The sequence below is a fragment of the Panthera tigris genome, chromosome B2, assembly GCF_018350195.1.
Source record: "Panthera tigris isolate Pti1 chromosome B2, P.tigris_Pti1_mat1.1, whole genome shotgun sequence".
Taxonomy (NCBI): domain Eukaryota; kingdom Metazoa; phylum Chordata; class Mammalia; order Carnivora; family Felidae; genus Panthera; species Panthera tigris.
The window spans coordinates 75521340-75534294 of record NC_056664.1 but is presented as its reverse complement, the minus strand read 5'-3'; positions in this window follow the sequence as shown (position 1 = coordinate 75534294).

Below are 12955 nucleotides of genomic sequence, written 5' to 3'. Positions count from 1 at the left end.
TAGAAAGCCCTTCCCAGATCTGCAAAGATCTGGCAAAATATGAATTTAGTCTTTTTGTTGTAGCTTAATAGATTTGTTAATAACACCCATTTATTTTTAAAGGAAATTAGTGATTTTTAAGTGTGATTTTTAAAAACTTTTTTAATGTTTATTTTTTAGAGAGAGAGAGAGAGAGCATGAGAAGGGGAGGGGCCGAGAGAGAGGGAGACACAGAATCTGAAATAGGCTCCAGGCTCTGAGCTGTCAGGCTCTGAGCTGTCAGCACACAACCCGACACGGAGCCCAAACTCATAACCATGACCTGAGCTGGAAGTCAGATGCTTAACCAACCGAGCCACCCAGATGCCCGGGAAATTAGTGATTTTTAATGAGAGGTTCCCCACAAGAATTTTTAGTGAATAAGGAAAGGAAATATTGACTCAGTGCCTTCTATGTACAAAGAATATTTGAGCTCCAAAACCATCCTGGAATGTAGTATCATTACACCCACTTTACAGATGGGGAGACTGATACTCAGATAAGTGATTTCTCAAAGGCACATGTGCTAAGATTTGAATCTTGGATGACCTGACTCTAAAGCTCAGCCTCTTTCCACTTCATCTCCATTACACCTGCTGCTTACAGGAAACACATGTGGGCACAGGTGCATGCATGCACTTAACACACATACACACACTTTTAGATGTAGCAATTGCACAATTCTCAAAACTAAGAAAAATTATTTTCTCTTTATAGCCCTAAAATTTAATAAGAGGAAAGAACTTTTAAACATATCTATTTAGATACTTGTATATGTTCAAAGATAAGTGCCTGAGAATTTGGAACTAGGCAAGGGAGCAAAATGCTTTAGTCTTCCACCTAGTGGAAGGTCAGCACAAAACAAGATGAAGAGAACCAATTCCATACACATGCACAACAGAGTTGCCTACATGGTGAGATTTAAGGAGTAAAGAGGGTTCCATCTGCCTTTAAGTCTTTTTCACTCTTGCCTGTTAAATTATATAAGTTCATATCTTTTAAAATGCCCCAGGGTAAGACATTCTTCCCTGGAGATCTATGTTAAAGTACACAGACTTTTTTATCAGAGTTATTTCAAATAGGATGCCAGACAAGTGTATTTGATTGGAGATTGGAGAAGGTGACAGATTGAAGTTCTAATGCAGAACCACAATGATGGGAGAGGCCAATTGTGCCACATGATTGGGCCCCAGGCCCCTAGCGATAGAAAGCTGATGACAAGCTTGAGTATAATAAAACAGCGCAAAATTGTTATCTGGGACTTCCATTTTAATGAGACAAAGATCGTAGGAGTTACAGAGAGCAGGTATATATTAGCATCAGAGTTCATCCTAAGCAGAGAAGGCCATCCTGTAAGGTAGTGAGCTCCCTGACACTGGAGATGTTTAGGGAGGTTGGAAATACCCATAGACAGAATGTTGTAGAGGCTAGACTGCACAGTCTTTGAAGTCCTTTCCAATTATAAAAATCTGTGATGGTTCTATGAATAATTTTGCTAGGTTTCAGAGATTCTTTGGCACCATTAATTTATTCATTCAACAAACACTGATTTCATTATTAAGTATATTTCATGGCTGGGCACTGTTGAAGCTGAGTACATAACCCCAAAGTTCCTAATGACCCAGGTAAGAGGATAAAACTGACAAGATGCTAGGATCTGTAGGAAAAATAATAATCTAAGAATGTAAAAATAATCCATGCCACTAATGTTCCTCTGTACTCGATATCCCAGTGCCAGACCACAGGGTTTCACATTCTGAGATATTTTACCCTAGCTTTGGTAGACTGGCATGGTAGAGTTTTAAATCACACTTCCTTTTTCAAAAGCTGTAAACCACTGTATCAAAATAAACACTAGTCCAAAAGCTATGGGGGGAAAATGTGTTTACCTGAGCCTGGTTGCAGCCAAATGCAGAGGTATCCTTCCATCTTTTGGAGAAGGAGCCACTGACGTCCATGCCCACCTGCTGGCATTCTGGCCTTAAACAAGCAGGACTCCCTGGCCTTGGCCATCCCTTTCTGTCTTGTTTCTCTAGGCCTAACATCTGCCAAATTGAACTCTTCATTTGCTCCTGCCTAGAAGAATGTTTTGAAGTTTTTTAAAAATGATACTTGCTCATATATGTATGTCTACAGTATAGAATTATAGTCAACAGTTTGTAGCCAAGAGTTTTGTTTTATATATAAAAAGTGACCACTTTTTAAATAAGTTCATATATTCAATACCTGAAAGAGTGGTAAACAAACTGAATCTCTCATTTATAAAATACAGACTGGGAAAACCGACCCAATCTGATTCAAGGTCAGAAAACCTTGAATAGGGATAAAAAAGCACATATGATGCTAATCCTGTGGATATATCTCGGTGAATAAAACTCTGAAGGCTGTAGGTCCTGATTCACAGTGAACATCATATAAATGTTAGCACAGTCTAGGGTATGTACTGCAGTAACAAATTCACCCTGAAACCTCAGTGACTTAACACAACCCAAGTTTGTTTTGGCTTTTTTCTCCTCACTCACACTCCGGGTTCATTGTAAGTCGGTGGGGAGCTCTGTTCCCTCTAGCCATTTCAAAACATGGAAAACATGATACAAGAGGTAGTTTAGAAAGATTGAGCAGGACCAAGGGGAAAAAAGAAAAAAAGAGATAGATATCAAAATTAGAACAGTTAATCCAAAAACATAAATGTTAATTATATCATTTAAAAAAGTTTAGCTCAAATGAGTTCAGAATATTATCAGAGAATAATTGAAAGTAAGGGTGATAGAGGCACCTGGGTGGCTCAGTCGGTTAAGCATCTAAGCATCTGACTTCAGCTCAGGTCATGAATTCGAGCCCCACGTCAGGCTCTGCGCTGACCGCTCAGAGCCTAGATAGAGCCTGCTTCAGATTCTGTGTCTCCCTCTCTGCTCCTCCCCTGCTCGAGCTCTCTGTCTCTCTGTCTCTCTCTCTAAAAAATAAATAAACATTGGGGCGCTTGGGCGGCTCAGTTGGTTGGGCATCCGACTTCAGCTCAGGTCATGATCTCATGGTCTGTGAGTTTGAGACCTACGTCGGGCTGTGTGCTGACAGCTCAGAGCCTGGAGACTGTGTCTCCCTCTCTCTCCGCCTCTCCCCCACTCATGCTCTGTCTCTGTCTCTCTCAAAAATAAATAAACATTTTACAAAATAAATAAATAAACAAACATTAAACAATTTAAAATTTAAACAATTTAAAAATTTAAAAATTAAAAAAATGAAACATTAAAAAATTAAAAATTTTTTTAAATAAAGAAAGTAGGGGTGATAAAGCATATAGCCATGGTGTATGGGTATAAACACTTCCCTTGTAGGTGTAACATAGGCACTATAAACACCTGGTCTGTCTGGCCGTATGTACCTGCTGGATATCAGCTTTCCCTAAAGGGAGAAGAAGCCTGGGAATGGAAATGATTGCAAAGCAGGTAGAGCCCAGTACTCGCCCAACAGAGTCAGCATTCCCTTGGATTGAATAAACACCGGAGCCGGAAGATTAGTTTGTGTTCACTACAATTCAGAGAGAGTGGATTAATCCAGTGTATTATAGTGCTGCCCTTACATCACTGGATTTCCTCATCTCACACTGCCCACAGCCCCTCTCCTTTCCCTTTCCCTGTCCCAATGATTTGTTTTCCCTAATTGTGTATCCCCCTGTCCTTTGTCGAGTGCTTTGATAAATGTAGACACTTCCTCTTTATTTTCTTCACATTCTGTGCCTCTTGTGAGTCATTTCTGACGGCACTGAATCATTTTCATCACTGCTCAGCCTCCTCCTGTTTGAAGTCCTTGTCTGGATATATGCTTATTCATCACCACTCTCTCTGCGACCCACATGTGTCCGGCACACTGTTTACATTGGGCTTTAATCTGTTGTTAGTGGCCAACTCCAGTGTCCCCCTCCTTCCTCAAGGGGCCCATCCCTGTTCCTCCCGCCTGTACAGCTCCCAGTGGGAGAGCATAGAGAGCAAGAGCTCTGGCCCTTAACCTTGGCGTATGGACTCTTGCCCAAATCTTCATTCCAGACCTTCCCCTTTTGCTTGTCCTTTATAGCAGCTTCTTCTCGGTATTGTCTATACAGCCAAAGAGGCAGAAATGGGGTCCCCTCCAAGGCTGGCTCACAGGCCATCCTGGGACAGTGCACTGCAATGAGGGCTCATGAGTTCCTGCTCTCCACCTACCCTCTAACATACGTTTCCCTCCTGCTACAAATGCCAGTGTTTTTTGTTTTGTTTTATTATGTTTTGCTTAAATACACTTCAAAGTGCAAATTCTCTAGTTCCCACTGGTCAATGGAATGCACTGTTTTGTGACCCCAAACACTAGGATTTTGCACGAACGCATCGATATTTAGTAATTGGTAATAGATCTTGACATTTCAACAGGCTACAGTGGGTTATCCTCTGTTCTTCTTTTTCCTCCCTTAGCCTGGTTGCTCTGGAATTGATTTATGAAACTAGTTTGCTTTTTACTTATTTTATTCCTCATTATTCATATTTAATGTTACCCACACTTGACCTTGTGACTCTAATTCCTTAAACTGAATAACGTACACACATTGACTTTGTTCTTCTTGACAAGTCTTATCATTTTTTATCTTTGCCATCCCTCTTTCAGCCTTTTAAAGATCTAGGGCTCTCTGAATCTCTTATCTGTTTACATTCTTCTTCATTATTTAGTATTAATGTCCTTCTTTCAGCCATTATTCCCTAGGTTGTTATTTTCCCTCATTTCCTGATTTGGTTCTTTCTGTCACAGAGCCAGATCTCTCACTACCACACTGTAGAGGTTGACGATAGCTTCACCAGTCAAATCAATTCAGATGTTACAAAGAAAAACCATGTACTCAGGAATTCAGCAACAGCTCAATCAGTACTTGCATGAGACTTCTAGTGTCTTTCGGAAACATCAGTTGTGAGGTATTGGTAAAAGCATATGTTTAATCAGAGCAGGAAGATCACTTGTTAGTTAAAACCTAACATATAAATTTTGTCCCTGAGTAATTCTTAGACCATGGATACACCATAGAACACTGAGATGGCCATTATTTGTTCAGCAGTGTCCCATAGGAAGAGTATGCCATAATTTGAGAGTATTTTTCACAAAGATATGAACTGGCAATTAACCATTAATGCCCACCCTATGATCTATGTACATGTGATATTCCTTTTCTTCACTTCTTGTGAAGCGCTGGAATGATGGTAACAGCAAATCAAGCAAGACATTGGGGGTACTGCATATGTTTCTATTCTAACATAGCTGGTGTGATTAGCTCAGTTACTTAGACTTTATTTTTCTGTTAAAGCCAAATGTGAGTCAGTTAGTTTCACGTGATCCCCCTGGCTGGGAAGAGAGTTACAAGTGTCTCCCAGCTGCACATTATAAAGGAAAGTAAGGTGAACCCACTACATTGGCCTAAACCAAACCATTACCTGACTAGAAAAATTATGTTAAACTTTTGAGATATGGGCAGCGAATTAGGCCCATGCTTTTAAGGTGAAAACATACTTCTTTATAATATCATGACTTTTTATCATAGTAAGTCACATATTAGGTTCAGTACAGACTGCTCAAAGACATTTAGTTCTCATTCTAGCTTAAGGTTTTGTTAATACTAGTACGTGGACTAATACTGTGTTTCTATTGGCTGGTAAACCACCACTGTGATACAAAAAAAAAAAATCACAGAGTCATCTGAGAATTAGTGGTATGTGCGGAAAAAGGAGTTAGGAACCCTTCGGTGCTTTTTTGGTATCGAACAGCTGTCGTGCATGTTACACTTGACAGTATTGCTTTCTGTCCCAGAGTCCCTAAAAGCTATTCTTGTCACAAAAGCCAGGACAGTGTCAGCAAGCAATCTTTGTTTGTATGGTCCTCAGTTTTTCTTCCTTCATCTCTTTGTTCCTTTAACAATAAAGGATAAGGAAGAAACAAATGGCCACAAAATTTAACGATTTTATTTTTTGAACTATTACCTACATTCTGCTGTAGATCATAATGATTGACCAGAGCCATTTGCATCGTGAAGCAGGTCAACTCTTTCAAGTTACAAATACACATTAATCATCCACAGCAAGAGCCCTACTGCCTGGGAAGGATGTGGCCCACTGTTTAGTTAGGGTTAAGGTAACGTGCTGCAAAAAATGAACTCCAAGTGGAATGAATCTAAGACTACAGAAGTTTATTTCTTTTCTACATTACAGTCCATAGAATAGATAGCTAGGTGCCTCTTTTCCTCAAGGTCATCCAGTGATTCAGGTCCCTTCTATTTGGTTAATTTGCAAATTCCTGGGATTTTACCCTGTCCTCATGGTTGAAGTAGGTCACTACCCCAATCCCAGCCTGTGGCAAGGGGAGAAGACAAGGAGTACAAGCAGCTTTCTCTCTAAGGATGTGACTCAGAAGTTACATACACCACTTGTGCTCTCATTTAAATGGCAATAACAGTCCCCTGGTCACACCTGGTTATAAGGGGTACCTACAGAGGAGTTCTCTGGTTGAGTAGCTATAAGTGCCCCTAGAACTGGGGCAGGGGGTGAGGGTGGTGGGTGGCAAGGATAACGGATCCTGCTGGACAATGAGTGGTCTCTGACGCACTTATTCTCGGCAGAATGCTGTTATCATAGGTGTACATGTTCAGAGTGACGCAAGTATGTGTGAAAGATGCATTTTCTCATGTGCTCTGAGGTGTTCCACACACTCACTAATAACAAGTACAATACATTCGTATTGCATTGTATCCTCAGTACATTTAATAAAGGAGAAATCGAACATGAAAGGGAATTTCATGTGATCTATTTAGGGTCATCAAGTAATTGTAGAAAAGCATCTTGATATCCCAAAACCTGTTCTACTTAGTAAGTCAAATCTTCTGCTTTTCTATTATTTGTTAGAACTGCTAGTCTTGGAACTTTACTTACACCTTTTTTCACCTCACTCCCTCCCAGCCCCCGCTTGAAGTTGTAGAAATACTCTTTGAATCAACTTTTTCTGTTTTTGTTTTATTTCCTGTTGAAAATTAGGGTTATTCATTCCACTGATTTTAGTAAAGAAAACAGACAAAAGCAATGAGTTTCAGGGTTTACTGCCATTGACTGGAACCTGCTTTAACTGGTGTGTTTTATTTAATCCTTTCACCACCCTGTGAAAAAGGTATCCTCATACAGATGAGGGAGTTGAGACTTAGCACAGTAAGTCACTTGCCAAAGTCGCCTTGCCAGCGTGCCTTGCCTTTCAGCCTGGGCTCTAAATCACAACGTTGTACTGCAGGAGCATTAAGTCCATTACTCAAGTAATGGAGACATAAAGCTAAATTCCGCTCACATGGATCTATCAGTGCCACTTGGGCAACGCACAATCTGCAATATTCAGGCTGGCCTGAGTTCAAACTTTTAAAATCACCGTATTTTGAAAAAGATGTCAAAATAGACGTTTACATTTCTCAGCTTTTGTTTACTCATCAAAAATCATAGTATCCTTCAGGATAAGTGTAAAATTAGTGAGTTAGAACATTCCTTTTTAACAGTTTCATAAAAATGAAAGTACTTTTGGTCCTTTCTCTATGGCCAAGTGCAGAGGCACCATCCCAGCCTGTTTTTTTTTTTTTTTTTTTTTACTGGAAACTGACTATAAAAATACAGCCCTCCATCTCTCAGCAGTGATAGATAAGAAGTACTGAAACAGCATTAATAATTAATGGGCAGACAAGATGAAACTCCAGTTGCTCAGACTGCTGTCTCCACATAATCTGTATTTTATACAAAAGGAGAAAGAACTCAATGGAATTTTAGCTGTGACCGGATAAAAACTGCCAGCAAAATGTGATAAGGAAAGTCTAATGTGTATATTAATCATGTTTATAGCTCCTCATTTGTTGATATATTAGCCTAAACTCCCTTTAAAAATACATTTTTGATCACCAGTAGATTCATTTAATGCAACCAAACCTCAAATAGGGTCCAATTAAAGTTTCCAATTTTTATTAATCAAAAATAATTAATCTATCCCATAAATCATGAAACAAATGGGTTAAGAATTTTAGTGCAAGATGAGAAGCATTAAGAAAGAAAATCTAGAAAAGTTTGATGCATGATGTAAATATGCCACTATATGTTTATAGCTTAAGTTAACATTTGGCACTTTTATTATCCAAATTGTTTTTCTAGATACAATGAACGTATAATGTGACTCAAAGTGAGACACAGTTTACCCTCGAATGCTGTAGACTTCAAACACGATGCATTTTTATTTTCTCTGGATCAGTTATAACAAAACAGATTACAGAGTTGGGGTGGAACACGGAGTGTTTCTAGAAATGTCTGCATGTTTAATAGTTTAAAAACCTAAGAAAATAAGGCTCAGTTAAATTTAGAAGAAAAGGAGTTGCTATGTACAAGTAGGTAAACTTGTTGATATTGAAAAAAATATTTAGAAACTAAAACTTGGGGGAAATTTGTTTAATTCTACATGTTCAATAATTATTGAAATGTACACCTGTCTATAGTCTTATCCCAAATTTGTCACAAACATCAAGATTTAATGGGAGATGATGGATGAGAGAGGGCGGGGGAAGATATATTAAATCTAGGAATGTGTTATTCAGCCACATTATCAAGGATGTTGGAGAGGCAGAAAACTTTCCCAGGTACACCCAGATGTATGCTCACTATTTAGAGTGGTTTGTTGCAAATGTATTTAAACATGGAATCTTAAAATTTAGCCATCAGTCTAAATATTGTTTTGGTAGTCATGCTAGTGAATGAAAGTTCATAAGTCTTGATACTAGAAGAAGTTAGAATACACCCTAGAGAAGTTAAGCTATGGAAACACAGGGGGGAAAAGTCCTAAAAATAAAAGAACAAAGGTAGTAGGGTAATAACTCATGAAAGCCATAGGTTTTATTTGCTATAAGAAATATAGTTTTATCAATGGAATATGTTAACTCATGCAGTCAGGGCATGGCTTAGAAATAATTTAGTCCATGTCTTATGAGGGCCAAGTAAAATTGCATGGATGAAAATAACTTCCCAATTACAAATTCACCTCCAGCCATGGCTCACTCTATGTCATAACCTGGGCCACTGGACTCTACAGGATGCAGGAGAGAAGAAGCAGGGGAGTCTGAGTTCAAGTTAATTCATCCTGCTATTGGAAAAATAAGTCACAGCTCTTTCTACCAGTGACCAGTCAGTATCATCACTATTCCCATAAAAAAGATAAAACATTATTAGTGAATTTAGCAAAATGCTACAGGCTGATATATTCTTAGAACCTTAGCTGCCAGGTCATCAAAAGCTCTCATGTTTTGAAGAAAGCACACGATGTGGAGATGGACAACCTAGGTAAACAAACTCTTCACCTTCCATGAATGTATGTATTCACTTGTGATATGGAGATAATAATACCTGATCTGCTCGGCTCACAGGAATCATATGAAGATTTTTCCTTAGTGAGAAAAGGTGTGAGAAGGGGTCTATGGAACTATAAAAACCACACAGATGTGAACTGCAATTAATAAGCTGTGAGGTTTCTCACCTTTCTGTAAGAATTCCTTAAAAGGGGGGATTAAAGCAGGGACCCTGCATCTCCAGACTTAGTTCATCTTCTCTAGAAATTCTGCCATTAGCCTTTCACCAGCATTTCCCCAAAGCAGCTTGAAAAATCCTAGTTCTATGGAAAATTAGCAAGTGTTATTCCAAAGAAGAGTCCTGTGGTGAAATCTGTTTGGGAAACCTTTGTGTTGTTAAACAGGTTTTTTCCCTGCAGGACTTCTCAGAACCTTTAACATGCATATTAAAGCCTTTAAGAGGAGGTGTATTGGAAGAAATGTCCTGAAACTTATTTGACCATGGAAATTGCTTATTATAAACCATCTCTTGGGATTGTTATTCTATGGAAATTGCTTTGAAAACCACTGATGAATATTTTGTAATTTCTCAAAATGTTTCTTGAAAACACACTGGCACGTCACAGCACTCACAGCACTACTGTTGAGACTAGCATTTCTCAAATGTGGTCACTTGAGAAGCTTGTTTAAAATGTGGATTCCAGTGCCTCACCTAGGATGTCAGGCAGCCTCCCAGGAATCTGCATTTTTGTGAGCTCTATAAGTGTCTCTGAACCAAGAGATCCCAGACTAAGGTCTGAGAAATGACTGCTGCTCCAGGAGTAATAGTAGTCTTGTGGTTTTAACAGCTTAGCATGAAATATGTCTCATCTATGACAGACTTATGCTTTGTAGGCCCCAAAGAGGCAAGTTCATCCTTGAGAATCTCTAGGTAGATCAGTTCCTTCAGCACTCACCCGTGCCCATATTGCCTGATTGACCAGCAGCCTGGAAAGACCATCATATTATGTACATAACTCTCTCCTGATAGAATATTCTGCCTTTCTCTTCTTTTCTTTTCTCTTCCTTTCTTTTCTTTCTTTCTTTCTTTCTTTCTTTCTTTCTTTCTTTCTTTTTTTTCTTTCTTTCTTTCTTTCTTCCTTTCTTTCTTTTTTTTTTCTTTCTTTCTTTCTTTCTTTCTTTCTTTCTTTCTTTCCTTCCTTTTTCTTTCTACCTTTATTTCTACCTTTCTTTCTTTCCACCTTTCTTTCTTTCTTAGCATACTTCAGTGAGTAAGAGCAAGGTATTTCCTTGCATGAATTTCTTGGAAATCCAAATTTACATGTCTGGGAAAGCAGAAATGTTAACATCCACTTAGCTAACAGAGCTATTCTAAATAGAAATGTAGAGAAAAGGTGGACACCTCTCTTGGACCTTGAACATAATACAGTGAAGTAATGCTATCTGAAAGTGGCCAGGGTGCCTACATGACATTATCAACATAGTCAACTCTGGATAAGGACACATTTTGCAATCAATCTAGAACGTAAGCCATACCCTTTTTTCTCTGAAAAACCTTCCAATCCTGTGGCTCATACTAAAGAGCAGAAAAACTCCATGTTAGCATGCATGAAAGGAGGAAAGGACATACTTATCAATCTGTGTAACACTAAATCTCTTTTACGTAGGACCTTTTTTTTGTATTTCCTCAAAATACTCTGGGCTGTTGTGTATCTAGGAGAACCCAAATAAGAAAAAAAAAATCCCCTTATTCAGCTGTCTCTGGGCAGTGATTGGCACCGGCTCTTTGGTCCATCAGACTGCAACCTTTAGTTGAGTTTTTCATCCCCTGTATGCATCATGGGAAAGAGTGTGGGCTCTGGAGTCAGCCTGCTTGAGTTTGAATCCTTACTTTTCCGTGACAGACTTAGATTCTAAACTTCAGGGTTTTCATCTGGAACATGAGGTAATAATAGTATGTACGTCTCAGAATAGGAGTCAAATGAGGAAATGCTCAACGCCTGGCACGTAGGAAGTGCTTGCAAATGCTAGTTGTAATTTTCCCAGTCCCCGTCAGAGCAGGGGTCATGTTCTATAGCTCTTCTCTATCCCTCACCGAGCCTAGAAAAGGCCTTCACATATAGAAGGAACACGTTAAATAACTTCGGGAAGTTGAAAGAAGGAACATGTTGAATTGAACAGAAGATATTTTAAAAACCTCGGGGTGTTTTCTTTGGACGTGAGGGATAAATATGAGACAATTCTGAGAAGAGTAAGCTACATAGTGACATAGTTTTGCCTCAAAACGCTGCTTCTCTGTTCTGGACCCAGGGATCTCGGGTGAACCCCGCAGGCCTCTTGTTCTTCCCTTGGCATCATGCCCTGTCTGCACTTGAAGATGTTTCTCAAAATTATCCTTTGGGTAAGGATGTAGCCAATCTTCGTAGAAGACTTAGAAGTGAAGCATATTATCACATCATCATGATTTATTTGTGGAATCACCATACCGTTGTCTGCACTTTGGTCTTTACCATAGTATCTTTTCGATGTTACCCAAATAGCAAGACGGTGAAGTACTTCATCAGCTGAAAGCAAAATTGCCAGTATGAAAAATGTGGTGTGTGCTGACGAGGACCACTTACGAGTTGGTGTGGGGTGGTGGTGCCGCTAGACAGCACGCCAGGAAAAGCCACACTCTCTGATTGCACTTTTAACCCGGTGATAAGTGAGACACTGAAAACCCGGTAGAATGAGAACTACAAATATTTAAGGGATCACTTCACTCCTACATCTGATGATGGAAAGTTTTATCTTAGAGTCTGGGTAAAAGTGAAATGAGTTGCTTGTATCTACACATTACGAGTTGGCTAAAGCATAACTAGTGTTTTTCTTAGTGGCGGGTGTGGCAGGGATAGGGATGTGGGTGGGGGGAGGGGGGAGGGAGGAAGGGGGGAGAGGGGAGGGGGGAAGGGGGGGAAGGGGAGGGGGGACTGAAACTGACATCAGAGCCGGTGGAAGTAGCTTTTCCTCTCTCCCTGGACCCTAAGTACCTGTGAGCCTGTTTCAATCTTGTTGGACCAGAATATGCATCTTTTTACTCAAAGCTAAATGTGACCTATTGGGTTGAGAGCCATTATTACGTGATACAATCAATTTAGTGGCTAGGAACCAGTATTAGAAAATAGGATAGGATAATAGGATAAGATAGGATGGATCAAAGTGCAAAACACATAGTAAGGGTTAAATTTGTTTTATGAAATTTTGTTTTTCTATGTTTATATGCATATGTGTATAGCAGATCCGGATATAAATTATATTTCTGACTTTGAGTCTCAGGTTAATAGATTCTGAAAGTTACTGGCTAAAAAACTATGTTCCTCTGTTCATTTATATTATAGGTTACCAAGTAGCATGGAGAAACGTTTCCAATGATGCTGTCATTACTTACGTCTTTTCTGTGCACGTTACTGAGCTGCCCACCCAGTAGTTAATGGGGCTAAGAGTTAACATTTACTGAGGAATTATTGGTTGTTGGGTAATGTGCTGTTTTGTATGTATTTTAACCCTTAAAACTGCTTAAATCATTTGTTCAAG